Source organism: Triticum aestivum, chromosome 6B (genome assembly GCF_018294505.1).
Source record: "Triticum aestivum cultivar Chinese Spring chromosome 6B, IWGSC CS RefSeq v2.1, whole genome shotgun sequence".
NCBI lineage: Eukaryota > Viridiplantae > Streptophyta > Magnoliopsida > Poales > Poaceae > Triticum > Triticum aestivum.
In genome coordinates this window covers 697,327,301-697,345,973 of record NC_057810.1, presented here as the reverse complement: position 1 = coordinate 697,345,973, position 18,673 = coordinate 697,327,301, and the positions used below count along the sequence as shown (strand labels likewise).

The window sequence follows — 18,673 nt, the reverse complement described above, 5'->3', positions numbered from 1 at the left end:
CCCCCTTCCGAGATCCGCCGGTTTTAGCACCGACACCAGCTTCTCCTCCACCATGACATCACTAAAGCATGCCCGAAGGGGACACGGTCATCGCCCGAAGTGTCGACCCATCAGCTATCAAAGATTTAGTTGATGACGGCGAAGTGGAGAAGATGACAGAAGCGCAAGACTTCAAATCCACTCACAATCCCCCGCTTTGCTTTTGCAATGACCCAGGAATGGTGTTAAAAGTACAATTGAGTTCGGTTAGAGATAAGGAGAAATAGAGATAGAATTGGTTTACATCATGTAATACGTGTCTTGTAGTCCAAGTCTCTCCTACCATTGTACTCTATATACACCCCAACAAAGATCGATACATGACAGAAATATTAAGGGTTTCTCTATTTTTCACCTAAGGAACATTGTGGGTTATTGCAGTAACTTGCATTGTTCATTGGACACTTTTAAAAATTTCCCATTGTTTAGCAAACACGCTTAAGAAAAAAGTACGAACATTAGTAAGCAGATGAGTTGACACGGTCACATGGCTAATTGGCAATAGGCAATTGAATATTGATCTACTTAACTACTTTCTGCGAACACGCCATGGAAGACCAGCCAAGTCACCTGCCTGAATCGGCTCATCGCATTCACATCCACCATCGGTCCATCTCCATCATCCACTAAGCTCACGTCACCGCGTATGTATATATCGGAGCACAAGCAGAGCAACCAACCAGAGGAGACCATGTCAAACTAGGATGGCGACCACCACCATACTGCTGCTGCTCATCGTGCTGCCTTTGCTGGGTGCAGCGGCGTCGCCTCAGCGCGTGGCGCTGCCGGGGTGCCGGGACAGGTGCGGCAACATCACCGTCCCCTACCCCTTTGGCATCGGCGCCGGTTGCTACCGCGACGACGGCCAGCAGGGCTTCCAGCTCGAGTGCGACGTCTCCGGCCCCGGCAGCTCCCCGCCACGCCTCACCGTGTTCGGTTACAATCACCGCCTGGGGCCCCTGTCCCTCGCGTCCGGCGAGGCCCGCGCCTACCTCAACGCGACGAGGGAGTGCTACAACTCCACCGGCGGGCTCCTTGACCGGAAAGGCACGTTCATGTCCCTCGGCACCAGCCCTACCTCTTCTCGTCCACCAAGAACCGCCTGGTCGCGCTCGGCTGCCCCAACCTCAGCTTCTTCGTCGACGCCGCCGGCTACTACGTCAGCGGCTGCATGTCCGTGTGCCGGCCGTCCCGGTACGCCCTGCCGGGCCCGTGCACCGGCGTCAGGTGCTGCCAGAGCGCGATACCGCCCGGGATCAGCTTCTTCGAGCCGCACCAGCGCAACTTCCCGCCGCAGCACGACGACAACTCCGCCTTCATCAGCAACGCCACGTTGTGCCACTACGTGTTCCTCGTGGATGCGGACTGGTTCACCTACAGCGACCGTGTCTTCCTCAACCGCACCGACGACTTCGACTGGGCCATTCGTCTTTTTATGCTTCGACGTCCCCAACGGCCCCGGGTACCGGTGCAACTGCTCCAGGGGCAACCCCTACCTCGACGGTGGATGCACAGGTACACACCCTAGAAATGTTGAAATGACTTTGCAAACTGAAGACATCGACGAGTGCAAACTGAAAGGCGAATATCCGTGCTACGGGGTCTGCACAAACACATAGGGAAGCTACACTTGCCAGTGCTCTCCCGGGAAAAGTGGAGATGCCACCAGGACGGATGGCAGCCGGCTACAGGTAACACATTCACTTATCTTGTTGGTTCGTCCTGCAATTTATAGATAATAAGGACCGGATGTTTGACACCGCGTCTATGACCGCGTCTCCCTCTCCCCCGCCCTCGCCACCGCCCTCGCCCCCGCCTCTCACATCCACGCCGGCGGCTGCCGCCAACCACCGCTACCCACCTAGGTCGGCCGGTAGCGCGCTCCCCGGCGCGAGCGCGCGGACCTGCTCGCTCGGTCGCTCTGGTCTCGGAGTCGGTTTGGGGTCGTTTTGAATCCAGATCCAGTTCGGGATGAGAGGCGCTTCGAGCGAGAGGAGACCGCCGGACGAAGACCTGGTGGCGCTGCTGCGGGCGGCGAACAAGGCGGAGAAGGCGGCGGTGCGCGCGGCGGAGAAGGCGAGAGAGGCCAAGCTGGCTCTCGTCGAGCGTATCATGGCGAGAGTGACGGAATAGGAGGCGGATCAGCTATTCCAGTCAGGGGAACACCTCGAGCCGGATCAGGTGCTGGATTGGGCGGCTGCAGAGGCGTCGTCCACATCGCGCGTTTAAAGGACGAGATGGCGGCTGTTCCGACGAGATCCATGGTGAAGCAGAGGAGGGAGGAAGGGGGCCGAATGGAGATCGCAATTGGGAGTGTGTATATTCCAGTGGTAGCCAGATATGGGTCACCTTGCCGCCCTTCTCCGTTCAAAGCAGCTCCGGTGAAGAATCAACTACGCTGGCGAGATGCAGCCATGGATTCGAGGACCGTTGGGGATCCAGGACAGAGAAGGGCCCCACAGGTCAGCACGCAGGAGTTGGATAAAGTTGGATTGGACCAGGAGATTCGCTTTCAGATAAAGGAGGCGCAATTGCGGAAGGCGTGTCCGCGGAGTGATGACGAGGAGTTGGTGGATATATATGGGCAGCTCTGGTCCGTTCCATCACCAAGGAAGGTTAGGGTTCCTGCCGCCGGCGGCAGGCTAGTTTGGATCCGCAAGGATTTGTTCCTAGCCAAGAGCTTTGATGCGAGCGACTGCTACCCAGCTAGAGAAGCAGATAAGCGTCAACAGCAGCCAAAGAGGTTCAGCTTCTCCAAGGATCTGTGGAAGAAGGGATCGGGCAGAGCAACATACACTGAGGTGGTGATGGGGGTGACGGGGAACAGAGGAGGTGGCCGTCGTGGTGGTGGAGGGGGAGCTGGTCGAGGAGATTCATCTCGCGCGACTAGTGACCAGAGCCGTTCTTCATATTAGGGGCAGATCCAGCAGATGCCACAACAGATGGGCGGCTTCCACCATCAAGCCCCCCCGGCATACAAGCACATCAAGGTAACTTTGTCCCCATCCAGCAATTTCATGGACAGGGGGGTGCAAGGAATGCAGCCGTGGCAGGGGGTCCAATTCCTCCATTTCAACCAGTGGCCGCAGCAGTTCCCTCCTGCAATGCCAGTTATGCAACAACAGCAGCAGTCGTATGGTCCTTCTCCTGCTCAGTTCCAACCTGGGCCTCAATTCCAGGGTTTTGGAGAAGGGCAGTCAAGCACCTTCCAGAATCAACAGAAGAAGAAGACCAAGAGCTTTAATTCCCAGAAGGAGCAGCAGGGGAAATCAGGCAATGTTGACAAAGCTGACAGTAGTCAAAGCAGAAAGGAAGAGGCTGTTATCAACTATGATCCCAAGTTGAAAGATGTGATATGCTATAACTGTGGAGAACCAGCTCACTTTGTTGGACTTGCTGATAACCCACAAGTATAGGGGATCGCAACAGTTTTTGATAAGTAAGAGTGTCGAACCCAACGAGGAACTAAAGGTATAACAAATATTCCCTAAAGTTCTACCGACCACCGATACAACTCTACGCATGCTTGATGTTCGCTTTACCGGAAACAAGTATGAAACTAGAAGTACTTTGTAGGTGTGATAGGATAGGTTTGCAAGACAATAAAGAACATGTAAACATAAACTAGGGGCTGTTTGGATAAAGATGCAAATAAAGTAAATATAGCAAGTGTGGAAAAATGATAGTAGGAGCTGTGGAATTGTCCCTAGGCAATTGCCTATGTTACTAGAACGGTAATCACGATTACAATTCTATTTGAGGGAGAGGCATAAGCTAACATACTTTCTCTACTTGGATCATATGCACTTATGGTTGGAACTCTAGCAAGCATCCGCAACTACTAAAGATTCATTAAGGTAAAACCCAACCATAGCATTAAAGTATCAAGTCCCCTTTTATCCCATACGCAAACAACCTACTTACTCGGGTCTGTGCTTCTGTCACTCACGCCACCCACCATAAGCAAATCATAAACATATTGCAAACCCTACAACGGGAATCCCTCACGCTTGCGTGACACGGAGAGCACCATAGGACAGCACCAATAATAAAACATGCAACTTAAACCAATCATAGCAATTCATCAATCACCGGTAGGACAATAGAAATCTACTCAGACATCATAGGATGGCAACACATCATTGGATAATAATATGAAGCATAAAGCACCATGTTCAAGTAGAGGGTACAGCGGGTTGCGGGAGAGTGGACCGCTGGATATAGAAGGGGGGAGGTGATGGAGATGTTGGTGAAGATGACGGCGGTGTTGGTGAAGATCGCGGTGATGATGATGGCCCCCGACAGCGCTCCGGCGCCACCGGAAGCAAGGGGGAGAGGGGCCCCCTTCTTCTTCTTCTTCCTTGACCTCCTCCCTAGATGGGAGAAGGGTTTCCCCTCTGGTCCTTGGCTCCCATGGCTTGGGAGGGGCGAGAGCCCCTCCGAGATTGGATCTATCTCTCTGTTTCTGCGTTCTCTGCGTTTTCTGATTCTACCCCTTCACCGTTTCTTAAATATCTGGAGATCCGTAACTTCTATTGGGGTGAATCTTTTGCCTAGATCTTTCTCATAAAATTAGCTTTCTTGCGCCAAAAGAAGAGCGTCAACCACCTTACGGGTGGACCATGAGGGTCAGGGGCGCGCATGGGGGGGGGGGGGGGGTAGGGCGTGCCCCCTACCTCGTGACCACCCCGGATACCGTTTCGCGTTGATTCCACTTCCCAAAAATCATAAATATTCCAAAAAAAAATCTCCGTCCGTTTTTATCCCCTTTGGACTCCGTTTGATATTGGGTTTCTGCGAAACAAAAAACATGCAACAGACAGGAACTGGCACTGGGCACTGTATCAATATGTTAGTCCCAAAAATAATATAAAAAGTTGCCAAAAAGTATATGGAAGTTGTAGAATATTGGCATGGAACAATCAAAAGTTATAGATACGACGGAGACGTATCAGCATCCCCAAGCTTAATTCCTGCTCGTCCTCGAGTAGGTAAATGATAAAAAAGATAATTTTTGATGTGGAATGCTACCTAGCATAATCTTGATCATATGTCTAATCATGGCATGAATATTAAGACACGAGTGATTCAAAGCAATAGTCTATCTTTTGACATAAAAACAATAATACTTCGAGCGTACCAATAAAGCAATCATGTCTTTTCAAAACAACATGGCCAAAGGAAGTTATCCCTACAAAATCATATAGTCTGGCTATTGCTCTATCTCTATCACACGAAGTATTTAATCATGCACAACCCCGATGACAAGCCAAGCAATTGTTTCATACTTTAATAATCTCAAACTTTTTCAACTTTCATGCAATACATGAGCGTGAGCCATGGATATAGCACTATAGGTGGAATAGAATATGATGGTGGGGGTTATGTGGAGAAGACAAAAAGGGAGAAAGTCTCACATCGACTAGGCGTAGCAACGGGCTATGGAGATGCCCATCAATAGATATCAATGTGGGTGAGTAGGGATTGCCATGCAACGGATGCACTAGAGCTATAAGTGTATGAAAGCTCAAACTGAAACTAAGTGGGTGTGCATCCAAATTGCTTGCTCATGAAGACCTCGAGCATTTGAGGAAGCCCATCATCGGAATATACAAGCCAAGTTCTATAATGAAAATTCCCACTAGTATATGAAAGTGAAAGCATAGGAGGCTCTCTCTATGAAGAACATGGTGCTACTCTGAAGCACAAGTGTGGTAAAAGGATAGTAACATTGCCCCTTCTCTCTTTTTCTCTCATTTTTTTATTTTCTTTTTTTGGTGGGCTTCTTTGGCCTCTTTTTTTATTTGGGCTTCTTTGGCCTCTTTTATTTTTCATAAAGTTCGGAGTCTCATCCCGACTTGTGGGGGAATCATAGTCTCCATCATCCTTTCCTCACTGGGGCAATGCTCTAATAATGATGATCATCACACTTTTATTTACTTACAACTCAATATTACAACTCGATATCTCGAACAAAGATATGACTCTATATGAATACTTCCGGCGGTGTACCGGGATGTGCAATGATCTAGCATAGCAATGACATCAAAAAACGGACAAGCCATGAAAACATCATGCTAGCTATCTTACGATCATGCAAAGCAATATGACAATGAATGCTCAAGTCATGTATATGATGATGATGGAAGTTGCATGGCAATATATCTCGGAATGACTATGGAAATGCCATGATAGGTAGGTATGGTGGCTGTTTTGAGGAAGATATAAGGAGGTTTATGTGTGATAGAGCGTATCGTATCACGGGGTTTGGATGCACAGGCGAAGTTTGCACCAACTCTCGAGGTGAGAACGGGCAATGCACAGTACCGAAGAGGCTAGCAACGATGGAAGGGTGAGAGTGCGTATAATCCATGGACTCAACATTAGTCATAAAGAACTCATATACTTATTGCAAAAATCTACAAGCCATTGAAAACAAAGTACTACGTGCATGCTCCTAGGGGGATAGATTGGTAGGAAAATACCATCGCTCGTCCCCGACCGCCACTCATAACAAAGACAATAAATAAATAAAATTGTGCTCCGACTTCATCACAAAGCGGTTCACCATACGTGCATGCTACGGGAATCACAAATCTCAACACAAGTGTCTCTACAATCCACAACCACCCACTGGCATGACTCTAATATCACCACCTTTATATCACAAAACTATTGCAAGGAATTAAACATATCATATTCAGCGATCTACAAGTTTATGTAGGATTTTATGACTAACCATGTGAATGACCAATTCCTGTCATCTCTCTAAATAGATATAAGTGAAGAAAGAAAGTTTAATTCTTTCTACAAAAGATATGCCCCCGCTCTAACAAATATAAGTGAATCGAAAGAGCATTCTACAAATGGCGGTTTTCTATGTGTAGAGAAACAGGCAATCCAGACTTCAAATGATATAAGTGAAGCGCATGAAGCATTCTATAAAGCCATACTCAAAAGATAAAAGTGAAGTGCAAAGAGCATTCTTATAAATTAACCAAGGACTATCTCATACCAGCATGGTGCATAAAAGAAAAATAAAAACCTAATTGCAAAAGACGCTCCAAGACTTGCACATAATGCATGAACGAAACGAATCTGAAAACATACTGATACTTGTTGAAGAAAGAGGGGATGCCTCCCCAGCATCCCCAAGCTTAGACGCTTGAGTCTCCTTGAATATTTACTTGGGGTGCCTCGGGCATCCCCAAGCTTGAGCTCTTGCCTCTCTTCCTTCTTCTCACATCGAAACATCCTCGATTAGACACTACATCCACACAAAACTTCAATAGAAAACTCGGTAAGATCCGTTAGTATAATATATCAAATCACCACTCTAAGTACTGTTGCAAACCAATTCATATTTTGTTTTTGCACTGTGTCTACTGTAATATAACTTTTTCATTGCTTAATCCACTAGTATAAATTGATAGATTCATCAAAACAAGCAAACTATGCATCAAAAACAGAATCTGTCAAAAACAGAACAGTCTGTAGCAATCTGAACATCCACCATACTTATGGTACCCCAGAAATTCTACCAAAATTAGGAAAAATAAAAAAGTTGTATAGCAAGACAGTGCAAAAGGAATCAGAACCAATTGACGTTCCAGGTAAAAATGTAAAATCGTGCACTACAGATAAAGTTTCTGTCCTGCACCGTACAAACCAACAAGCATTGTAAACATCCTAAAGGCAAACCTTAGCACATTATTTTTATAATACAATGTAATTGTACAAGGGGATAATTATTTTTGATGAAAAGTTTCTGTAATGAAGATTCACAAAGTTTCCTTGAGCATGAACAAAGTTCAAGGAGCTCTCCCACTTCAACAATGCTTGTCTTTCTTACTTTCACTTTCCTTTCTGAAAAGTTTTTAGGTTCCCCTCTTTATTTTTGTGTTTTTAAACTATATAAAAGCACTCAACAGAAATAAATGACTCTCTAAAACTTCTGGGTTGTCTCCCTGGCAGCGCTTTCTTTAAAGCCATTAAGCTAGACATTTAGTGCTCAAGTAATGAATCCACCCGGATCCCAAGGTATATCAAAGCCAATTTTAATTAACAATGATTTGTAATTTAGTAGTGAGCACAAAGTAACATATATCATGCAACAACGAAGTCTAACTCTCTTCCTATGCATCGGCATGTCATAACAGAACAATTCGTGCACACCAAGTAAAGGCCAATGCATAGTATAAGCAGTTTCTTGCAATTTCATAGTATGGGAAACATAGAGAGGTGGAGAAATAGTTCCTCTCTCATAATAATTTCAAGTAGGAGCAGCAAGCACATGCATATTACATTCATCAAAATCATCATGTGCAATGATAAAAGGCAACCCATCAATATAATACTTAATAAGCACAAACTTCTCCGATAAAGTGTAGTAGGGAGAATTCAAGAAGATAATAGGACTATCATGCGTGGGTGCAATAGCAACAATTGCATGTTTAACATAAGGAACTATAGCAAGTTCATCTACATAATTGGCATCTTGGCCACAAGCATAGCAAGCATCATCAAAAAGGGATATTTCAAAAGAATCATAGGGATCATAGCAGTCATCACAGCAATCATCCTTCGGTAAGCACGAAGGGGAATTAAACAATGTATGAGTTGAAGAGTTACTCTCATTAGAAGGTGGGCACGGGTGATCAATCCGCTCTTTCTCTTTTGTTCTTCGCTCTCCTCATCATCTTTTTCATCCAATGAGCTCATAGTTTCATCAATTTCTTCTTCCATAGCTTCCTGCAAAATATTAGTTTCTTTTTGGACAATGGAGACTTCCTCAATAAATTGTTTAACATAGGCATTAGAAGCATAATTCTCATAGAAATATTCAAGTATGGCAAAATTTTCAGATTTGTAAAGAGTAGTATCATACTTTTCAATCAAAATAACAATTTCAAAAGCACCCTTAAAAGCAACAAATTCTTCAATTTGTTGAACATCATAGTAACTATAAACACCCTTAGCATACAAAGATAAGATCCCATTATCAATAAACTCACATTGGTAGGGGAGGTGTTTTTTAGGGTTTTCAGAACAACAAGTAAAATCATATTCCCAACATAAATTCCAAGCATAGCATTGTAAACGTTGAATTTGACCCCATAATAGTTTCCCCTTTTCAGATATACGGTGTCGCACATAACAAGCATGCTCATCTAAAGATGTGCCCTCAACTAAGCTAGTTGGGGCTTCAGCACGAGCACAAAAGGGATCGAAGATGATCCAAGTAAAAGGCTTCAAAAGTGTGATAGATTTTGAGTGGTTCTTTAACCATTGGTGCAGTAGGTACAACTAATTTTTTTGGTATTTTACGTTTCCTACCCATAACTAAAGATAGAAAACAACTAAGAACAACAAATAAAAATTACTTAGTGATAAAGCAAACAAGCACACACAATAATATTCACCCCACGCTATGACTCCCCGGCAACGGCGCCAGAAAAAGGTCTTGATAACCCACAAGTATAGGGGATCGCAACAGTTTTCGATAAGTAAGAGTGTCGAACCCAACGAGGAGCTAAAGGTAGAACAAATACTCCCTAAAATTCTATCGACCACCGATACAACTCTACGCACGCTTGATGTTCGCTTTACCGGAAACAAGTATGAAACTAGAAGTACTTTGTAGGTGTGATAGGATAGGTTTGAAAGACAATAAAGAACATGTAAACATAAACTAGGGGCTGTTTGGATAAAGATGCAAATAAAGTAAATATAGCGAGTGTGGAAAAATGGTGGTAGGAGTTGTGGAATTGTCCCTAGGCAATTGACTATGTTACTAGGCCGGTAATCACTATTGCAATTCTATTTGAGGGAGAGGAATAAGCTAACATACTTTCTCTACTTGGATCATATGCACTTATGATTGGAACTCTAGCAAGCAACCGCAACTACTAAAGATTCATTAAGGTAAAACCCAACCATAGCATTAAAGTATCAAGTCCCCTTTTATCCCATACGCAAACAACCTACTTACTCGGGTCTGTGCTCCTATCACTCACGCCACCCACCATATGCAAATCATAAACATATTGCAAACCCTACAGCGGGAATCCCTCACGCTTGCGCGACACGGAGAGCACCATAGGACAGCACCAATAATAAAACATGCAACTCAAACCAATCATAGCAATTCATCAATCACCGGTAGGACAATAGAAATCTACTCAGACATCATAGGATGGCAACACATCATTGGATAATAATATGAAGCATAAAGCACCATGTTCAAGTAGAGGGTACAACGGGTTGCGGGAGAGTGAACCGCTGGATATAGAAGGGGGAAGGTGATGGAGATGTTGGTGAAGATGACGGTGGTGTTGGTGAAGATCGCGGTGATGATGATGGCCCCCGGCAGCGCTCCGGCGCCACCGGAAGCAAGGGGGAGAGGGGGCCCCTTCTTCTTCTTCTTCTTTCTTTACCTCCTCCCTAGATGGGAGAAGGGTTTCCCCTCTGGTCCTTGGCTCCCATGGCTTGGGAGGGGCGAGATCCCCTCCGAGATTGGATCTATCTCTCTGTTTCTGCGTTCTCTGCGTTTTCTGATTCTACCCCTTCACCATTTCTTAAATATCCGGAGATCCGTAACTCCGATTGGGGTGAATATTTCGCCCAGATCTTTCTCATAAAATTAGATTTCTTGCGCCAAAAGAAGAGCGTCAACCGCTTTACGGGTGGACCACGAGGGTTATGGGCGCGCCTGGGGGGGGGATAGGGCGCGCCCCATACCTCGTGACCACCCTGGACACCATTTCGCGTTGATTCCACTTCCCAAAAATCATAAATATTCCAAAAAAAATCTCCGTCCGTTTTTATCCCGTTTGGACTCCGTTTGATATTGGGTTTCTGCGAAACAAAAAACATGCAACAGACAGGAACTGACACTGGGCACTGAATCAATATGTTAGTCCCAAAAGTAATATAAAAAGTTGCCAAAAAGTATATGGAAGTTGTAGAATATTGGCATGGAACAATCAAAAATTATAGATACGACGGAGACGTATCACTTTTCCTATTCCAAAAAATTGCTTCATCTGTCACAAGGCAGGATATGGACAACTGCCTGGAATGGCATAAACCTCAAGTCACAGCACAATATTTTGGGAGTGGCAATGCTGGGATGGGCTTTTTCCATATTGAGTCTGAAGGCCAGGAGGCTACAAAGTGGCTAAACTTAAACAATGTTTGTGTGGCTGTGATTGAGGAGGGGGATATCACTACTCAAGAGGTGAAGCACAACTTCTCACAAATTTGGAAGACCAATTGGCCGTGGCAAGTGAGACAATTGACAGAGAAAAGGTTCCTGGTCAGATTCCCACCCCACAAGAAAGTTAAAGACCTGTTTGAGCTCCCATCTATCAACCTCAAAAAGAAAGGAGTGACTGTCTCTTTTGATAAATGGGATGGTGAAGAGGTGGCATATGCTGAGCTGCAGGAAGTGTGGGTTACTATGATGGGAATACCAGTCAACAAGCTCTCATGGAAAGTAATTTCTCAGATTGCATACATATTGGGAATCCTTGTCAATGTGGACTGGCATGAGATTTTCAGAAGTTTTTATGAAAAGGTGAAAGTGCAAGTTGCTGTTAGAGATATCTCCAAAATACCAACTGAGAGGCTGGTAGAGATTGACAGGGAACTCTTCCTCATTTCTTTCTTGGTGGACACAACACCCCATTTAGAGGCTGCTACTCAAAATGAAGATGGATCAGAGAAATCAGATGAAGACTTGTTGGAAGGAAATCCTGACAAAGATTTGCAAATGCAGGGGCCCAAAGAAATGGATACTGATGAGACAAAGACAAGAACAAAAAGGGGTTTGCAAAAGGCCCTGGCCAAAAATCCCAAAACTCTCAAAGAGCCCTAACACAGTCAAAAAACCCTATGGAAGTGATGGATTCACTGGAGAAGAGGGTGCAGAGTGTGATTCAGGGTATGAAGAGTGATGGAAATATCAAGAAAATTGTTCAGAAGAATCTGCCTGGAGAAAATATTGGAGTTCAGTTACTTGAACAATTTAATGAAGAATTTGAAGAGGAAGGATCAACAGAAATACCAATCCAGCAGACAACACAAGGGGGACAAGGAAAAAATTGGGGCCCTATTGTGGCGCCCAGGATGAGCACTAGGATCAGAAGAGATGGGAGGACAGCAATCCAAAAAGCTAAGGACCTCAAGAAGAGGAAAGATCTGGAGCTGCCTAAAGGTAATATAAATTGCATCTCATTCTCTACTTTTAATGATGAGGAGTTGTTATCAAAAGCCAGGAAGGCTGGCCTTAATTTAGGTGATGATGTGGAAACTATTTCACACAATATACAAGCCATTAGGCTGATTGAGAATGATAGGATATCTAGCTTTAAAGAGTCACACCCTGAATGTTTTCTCCCTATTAACCTAGATATTAGTTTTGAGGGGAGTAACAAGGAAATCTCACCAAATGTAGGACCTAGCTGTGCTCACGGGACTGATGCAGCAGGTGATATCCCTACTTGGGCTGAGGTGGTGTCAGGTAAAAAAAGTAGCTATAGAAAATTGGATTTTAATAATGGTAGTAGGACTGATATGGAATGTTAGAGGGCTTAACAAGCCTGATAAACTAAGTGAAGTGGGGAAACTCATTAGAGAGACCCATGCTGACTTGATAGGTTTTTCTGAATCTAAGAAAGAAACTTTTACTAGCTTTTAGCTTAAAACTTTAGATCAAAATGAGGAGTTCACTTGGAATTGGATGCCAGCTACTGGCACAGCAGGTGGCATCTTGGTGGGAATCAGACATGATGATTATGAGATCTTGTCTGTGGATATCCTCCAATACACTGTTGCCTGCATAATTAAAAATAAAAAGGATGGTAATGTGTGGAGATTTATTACAGTGTATGGAACTGCTTATGATAATTTTAAAGTAGATTTTATTAATGAACTCCACAATACTATGGAGACCTGGCTGGGTCCTACTATTATTGGTGGGGACTTAAACTTGGTGAGAAATAGGGAGGAGAAGAGTACTGGAGCTGTTAATTTGCATTGGGTGGATCTTTTTAATGATTGGGTCAATAAATATGGCCTGATTGAATTAAAGAATTATACTAGGAAGTTCACCTGGGCCAACAACCAGGATAATCTGGTGATGGCTAATATTGATAAAGTGTTTATTTCCACTTGTTGGGAGAGTTTATTCCCAGCTGTGCAACTAAATGTCCTGCCTAGGGTGGGGAGTGATCATACCCCCCTAATTGTGGACACTGGAGCCATTAAGCCACCAAAAGATAAACAGTTTAGGTTTGAAAAGTGGTGGCTCCAAGTAGAGGGATTTGTGGAGATGGTCAAGATCACTTGGAACAAACCTTGTTCTATTATAGATCCTATGGACAGATGGCAGTTTAAGATTAGACTGCTTAGAAGAATTTGTAAAGGCTGGAGTGCCAACTATGAGGCCTCTAAGAATAGGAATAAGCAGCAGCTAGTGGCTGAGTATAACCTTTTAGATATAGATTCAGAAACAAAAGTGCTCTCTCCACCCTCTAAAGCTAGGATGGATAAGATTGCCCTAGATCTCCAAGATATTTGGAGATTAGAGGAGATTAAATCTAGGCAAAGATCCAGAGAAAGAAATATACTGGAGGGGGGGGGGAGAAATACTGCTTACTTCCATGCTTTGGCTAATCAAAGAAGGAGGAAGAAGCAGATTAGTGTGTTAAAAGGCCCAGATGGACCTGTAGAGGATACCAAGAGTATTATAAACATTGCTGTAGATTACTACAAACAACTATTTGGTAGGGAGGAAACCCTGGATATTACTCTAGATGATGACTTTTGGGACCCTTCTGAGAAGGTGTCTAATGAGTATAATAGGAAATTAGAAGCTAATATTATTGAGGAAGATGTCAGGGCAGATGTCTTTGGGTCCTATGCTGAAGGAGCCCCTGGGCCTGATGGCTTCCCTTTCCTCTTCTATCAACATTTTTGGGACACTATTAAGGCTGACCTAATGCTGTTGGTGGATGCTTGGAATAATGATTCCTTGGACCTTTATATATTAAATTTTTCTTTGTTAACATTAATTCCTAAAGAGTCTGATGCTGATACTATTCAAAAATTTAGGCCTATTGCTTTAACAAATTGTAGTTTTAAAATCTTTGCTAAATGCTTGGCTAATCAGCTAGGTGATATTGGGGATGAGATCATTTCCCAAAATCAAACAGCTTTTATTAAAGGGAGATACATAGTTGAAAGTGTGCTGACAGCTCATGAGATAATTCATGATGCTGTAACCAACAGTAGGGAAGGGTTTTGTTTTTAAGCTTGATTATGAAAAATCTTATGATAGGGTCAGTAAAGAATTTCTCCTGAAGATCATGTATCAAAGAGGGTTTAGCCCTAAATGGATGAAAAAGGTGGAATCCCTGTTATATAAGAGTTCAGTAGGGGTTAGGATAAATGATTGTAATAGTGTGTTTTTTGAAACCTTTAAAGGAGTCAGGCAAGGGGGTCTTGCTTCTCCAATGCTCTCTAATCTAGTGGTAGATGTATTCAGTAGAATGCTCAATAAAGCTGCTAATAAGAATATGTTGACAGGGATGATGAGTAACATCTTCCCACAAGGGATAATTAGTTTGCAGTATGCAGATGATACTCTGTTATTTGTAGAAAATAATTTGGAGTCTGCCAAGAATTTAAAATGGCTACTTACTTTCTTTGAGCAAATGTCTGGGCTAAGGATCAACTTCCACAAGTGTGATCTGGTTCCCATTAATGTTGATGAGGAGGGTACCCAATGTGTTGCCCAAGCTTTTTCTTGTGGCCTGGGATCTTTTCCTTTGAAATATCTTGGATTCCCTCTCCACCACTCCAAATTAAGGAGAGAGGATTTGCAACCTGTGGTTGATAAAGTCCTAAAAAAGGCAGCTGGGTGGAGGGGGGGCTGCTAGGCTATGAGAAGAAGCTGATTGTAGTTCAATCTTGCTTAGCTAGCATCCCTGCCTATCTGATGAGCATGATTAAATTCCCTAAATGGGCTATTAATTTGATCAACTCACAAATGGCCCACTATTTTTGGGACAACTATGAGGGTCACCATAAATACCACCTAGCAAGCTGGGGTCTTTTGAATCAAAAAAACAGTATGGTGGTTTGGGGATCCCAAATATTGCTGACATGAACCTTTGCTTGCTTGCTGCGTGGGTGGACAAGTATCAAAGAGGTGAGCAAAAAATATGGAAGAAAATTGTGGATGCCAAATATAGGACTAGTAATCCTAATATTCTTTCTTGTCGAGAGAGTAATGCCTATTCCCCCTTCTGGAAAGGAGTCCTCTGGGCTGCTAAAGCAGCAAAGATGGGCTACCAATGGAAAGTGGGGAATGGTAGGAAAGCTAAATTTTGGGAAGATCATTGGTTTGGGTCCTGTAGCTTATCCATTCAATTTTGGGAGTTGTATAGTATTGCCAATGAGCACAATAAAACTATTGCCGAGGTTTGGGATGGAACAAACCTTAAGATTTCTTTCAGAAGATGTGTAGACAATAGGCTATTGCATCTTTGGTTTGACTTGCTGAGTATTGTGCAGTCAGTCATTCTTAATGATGATGATGATGCCATTATATGGAAACTTGAGCATAATGGGAGATACTCAGTGAGATCCCTGTATGCCATGATAAACTTTAGGGGGATTACCCCTGTGCATATTCCAAAAGTTTGGCAACTGTATGTCCCACCTAACATTCATATTTTCTTGTGGTTTTTTGCTCAGGATAAATTGTTAGTTAGGAGTAACCTGAACAAGAGGCAGCACGTAGATGATCTTAGTTGCTTATTTTGCTGTGAAAAAGAGACTAGTAGCCACCTTTTCTTTGAATGTGTTGTGGTTGTTGAAGTGTGGAAAAATATTCATGAGGTTGTGGGATGTATGCCCCAGCCTGGATTGAATTTTGTGACTGACAAGTGGGATAAACATAAGTCCCTACAAACTGAGAATATGTTTGTCTCTGCTACTCTCTGGGCTATCTGGAGATGTAGAAATGATATGTGCTTTAACAATTCCCCATGGTTGGGAGTGCAGGTGATCCTGAGGAGAATTGCAGGATTCTGCAACCAATGGAAGATCCTATGCAAAGGAGCTACAAGAGAGCGCGTGGAGATCCTAACATCATCTCTGTGGGAGCTGTCCAAGCGGCCGCCTCTACTTCTCTAGCCAGAGCCAGGATGAGGAAGAAGGAATTGTGGGTGAAATATTATCAGAAGAAGAAGACGGAAGGATGGTGCGGTATTGAGGGAGAGCTACTCATGGCATGATGAGAAGAGATGATGGAGATTCCAAGCCTCCCCCGAGTTGTGGAATTAGTCTTTAAATTCTTGTCAGTAGACTATTGAGTAGCTGGGAGTGTATGAGGTTTATAGCAGGTTCATGATGGATTTTTATGCCGGAGAGCGTTAAAACCTCTCCCGCGGGCTGTAATGAAGATTGATTATGTGGTTTCATTTTAAGTAATGGAACCGGGGCAGGAGCCCTTTTCCTCTAAAAAAATATTTATAGATAATAATGTTCTTCCCGGGAATCTAAACTAATGATCGAGTATGCGATGTGTCATGTCCAGGAGTCGGCGTGGGGGTGTTCTTGTCAGTGTTCATGTGCTTCTGGCTCTACTTGGGGCTGCAGAAGAGAAAACTCACCAAGGCAAAGCAGAGCTTCTCCGAGCACAACGAAGGGATCATCCTGCAGCAGCAGATGCGCTCCTACGGTGGCGCCGCCGGGGGAGGCGGTGGTGGGTTCAAGATATTCTCGGAAGAGAAGCTCAAGAAGGCGACCAACAACTTTGCCTCAGACCAGATCCTCGGTCGCGGCGGCCACAACATTGTCTACAGAGGTGTTCTCGAGGACAAGACCATTGTGGCCATCAAGAAGTCTAAAATGATGGAGGTCGCAGAGACAAAGGAGTTCGCGAGGGAGATGCTCATCCTTTCCCAGATCAACCACTGGAATGTCGTCAAGCTGCACGGCTGCTACCTCAAGGTAGAGGTGCCAATGCTAGTCTATGAGTACGTCTCCAACGACACTCTCTACCACTACATCCATGGCGGCGAGGGCCGTGACACCAACAAGGCACTCGACACCCGCCTGCAGATAGCGACGGAGTCGACCGAGGCGCTGTCGTACATGCACTCGTCGGCTCGCCACCGATCCTCCATGGCGATGTCAAGATGACCAACATCTTGCTCGACCGCAGCCTCACCGCCAAAGTCTATGACTTCGGGGCATCGAAGCTAGCACCAAGTGACGAGGCTGAGATTGTGACATTGGTGAAAGGCACCTGCAGGTACCTGGACCCGGAGTACCTCATGACATGTCAGCTGACGGACAAGAGTGATGTGTACAGTTTTGGTGTTGTTCTGCTCGAGCTCTTGACAGGGAAGAAGGTGCTCTGCTTCGATGAGCCAGAGGAGGACAGGAGCCTCGTGTCCCGATTCACGACGGCCATGAAAGCAGGCCGGCACGGCGAGCTCCTTGATGGTCGGGTGAGATTGGAGATGAGCCCGGAGGCGCTGGAAGAAGTAACGTACCTTGTGATGCGCTGTGTGAGCATGATCAGAGAGGAGCATCCGTCGATGAAGGAAGTTGCAGAGAAATTGGAAGCTCTGAGGAGGTATCAATGGAAACCATGGGGTCAGGCCAGTGCTGATCCGGATGAGGGGCAAAGCTTGCTTGGTAGAGAGCAACAACGTGATGTGAATTATAAGTTCAGACCGCAAGACGTGCTTGATCTTGAAGAGGGTAGTACATACACTTTTAGCTTGTAGATTGTTTTTGTTAGGGCTGTTGGTTTCTAGATTGTTTTAGTGTTTGGCGGGACTCCTTTTTAAATCCACACAAATATGTAAAGTATTTAGGATGTAACATCATAAATCTGGATTAATTCCTTCATAGAAGAATTTTGTTTAGAATTGAAGAGGATGTTCAACAACAGAAGAGAAATGCAACTAAAAATAGAGAAATGTTTCAAGCAAATACCAAAGGGATAAATACAAAAAAAATGTAAAATAAAAAACCAAAAATAATAAAACTATAATAATAAAAAAGATAACCAAGTTCCAGTAATAAACACACGAGTGTTGTTTGAACTTGCCATGAATGTTAAGTTTAGTGCCTAAACTTGAAAATACGTCGAATTGGTTCTAAAACTTGGCATGAACGTGCATATTTTTTTTGAACCAGGCTTTACCCCTTTCCATTACTAAGAACGGAAATACAACCAGTTCAAGATGACAGGAGGAGGGAAAGAGGGTAGAGCGAGTTCAAGCATTACCAAGAAACCCACCACATCCGCCCGACATAGAAATGGATGCCATGGGGCGAAAACCTGGTAACACCAATATCAAGTCTATTACAGCCAGCCAAAAGAACGACCAGAACAGACGCAAACCACACATCAGACCGCCCGAACTAGAAAAGACTATGCAAAAGTAACAGATAGCACGAGAGGATGGAGAAGATTGCCTCCGGCTTCAGAATTACACCACGCCGAGGCTGCAACTTGGTCTTCATGTCTGGATTGTTTGCTTGACAGGGTCACACAGTTTCATCAGCTGCAACATGCCGTTCCTGATCATCTCTGCACCTGCGCGAA

The 18,673-nt window shown here is 44.4% G+C and overlaps 1 pseudogene; it reads left to right on the top strand.

Moving 5' to 3' along the window:
• The first annotated feature begins 743 nt into the window (after positions 1 to 743).
• Positions 744 to 17,846, top strand: LOC123139460 (wall-associated receptor kinase 2-like; annotated as a pseudogene).
• The last annotated feature ends 827 nt before the right edge of the window (positions 17,847 to 18,673 follow it).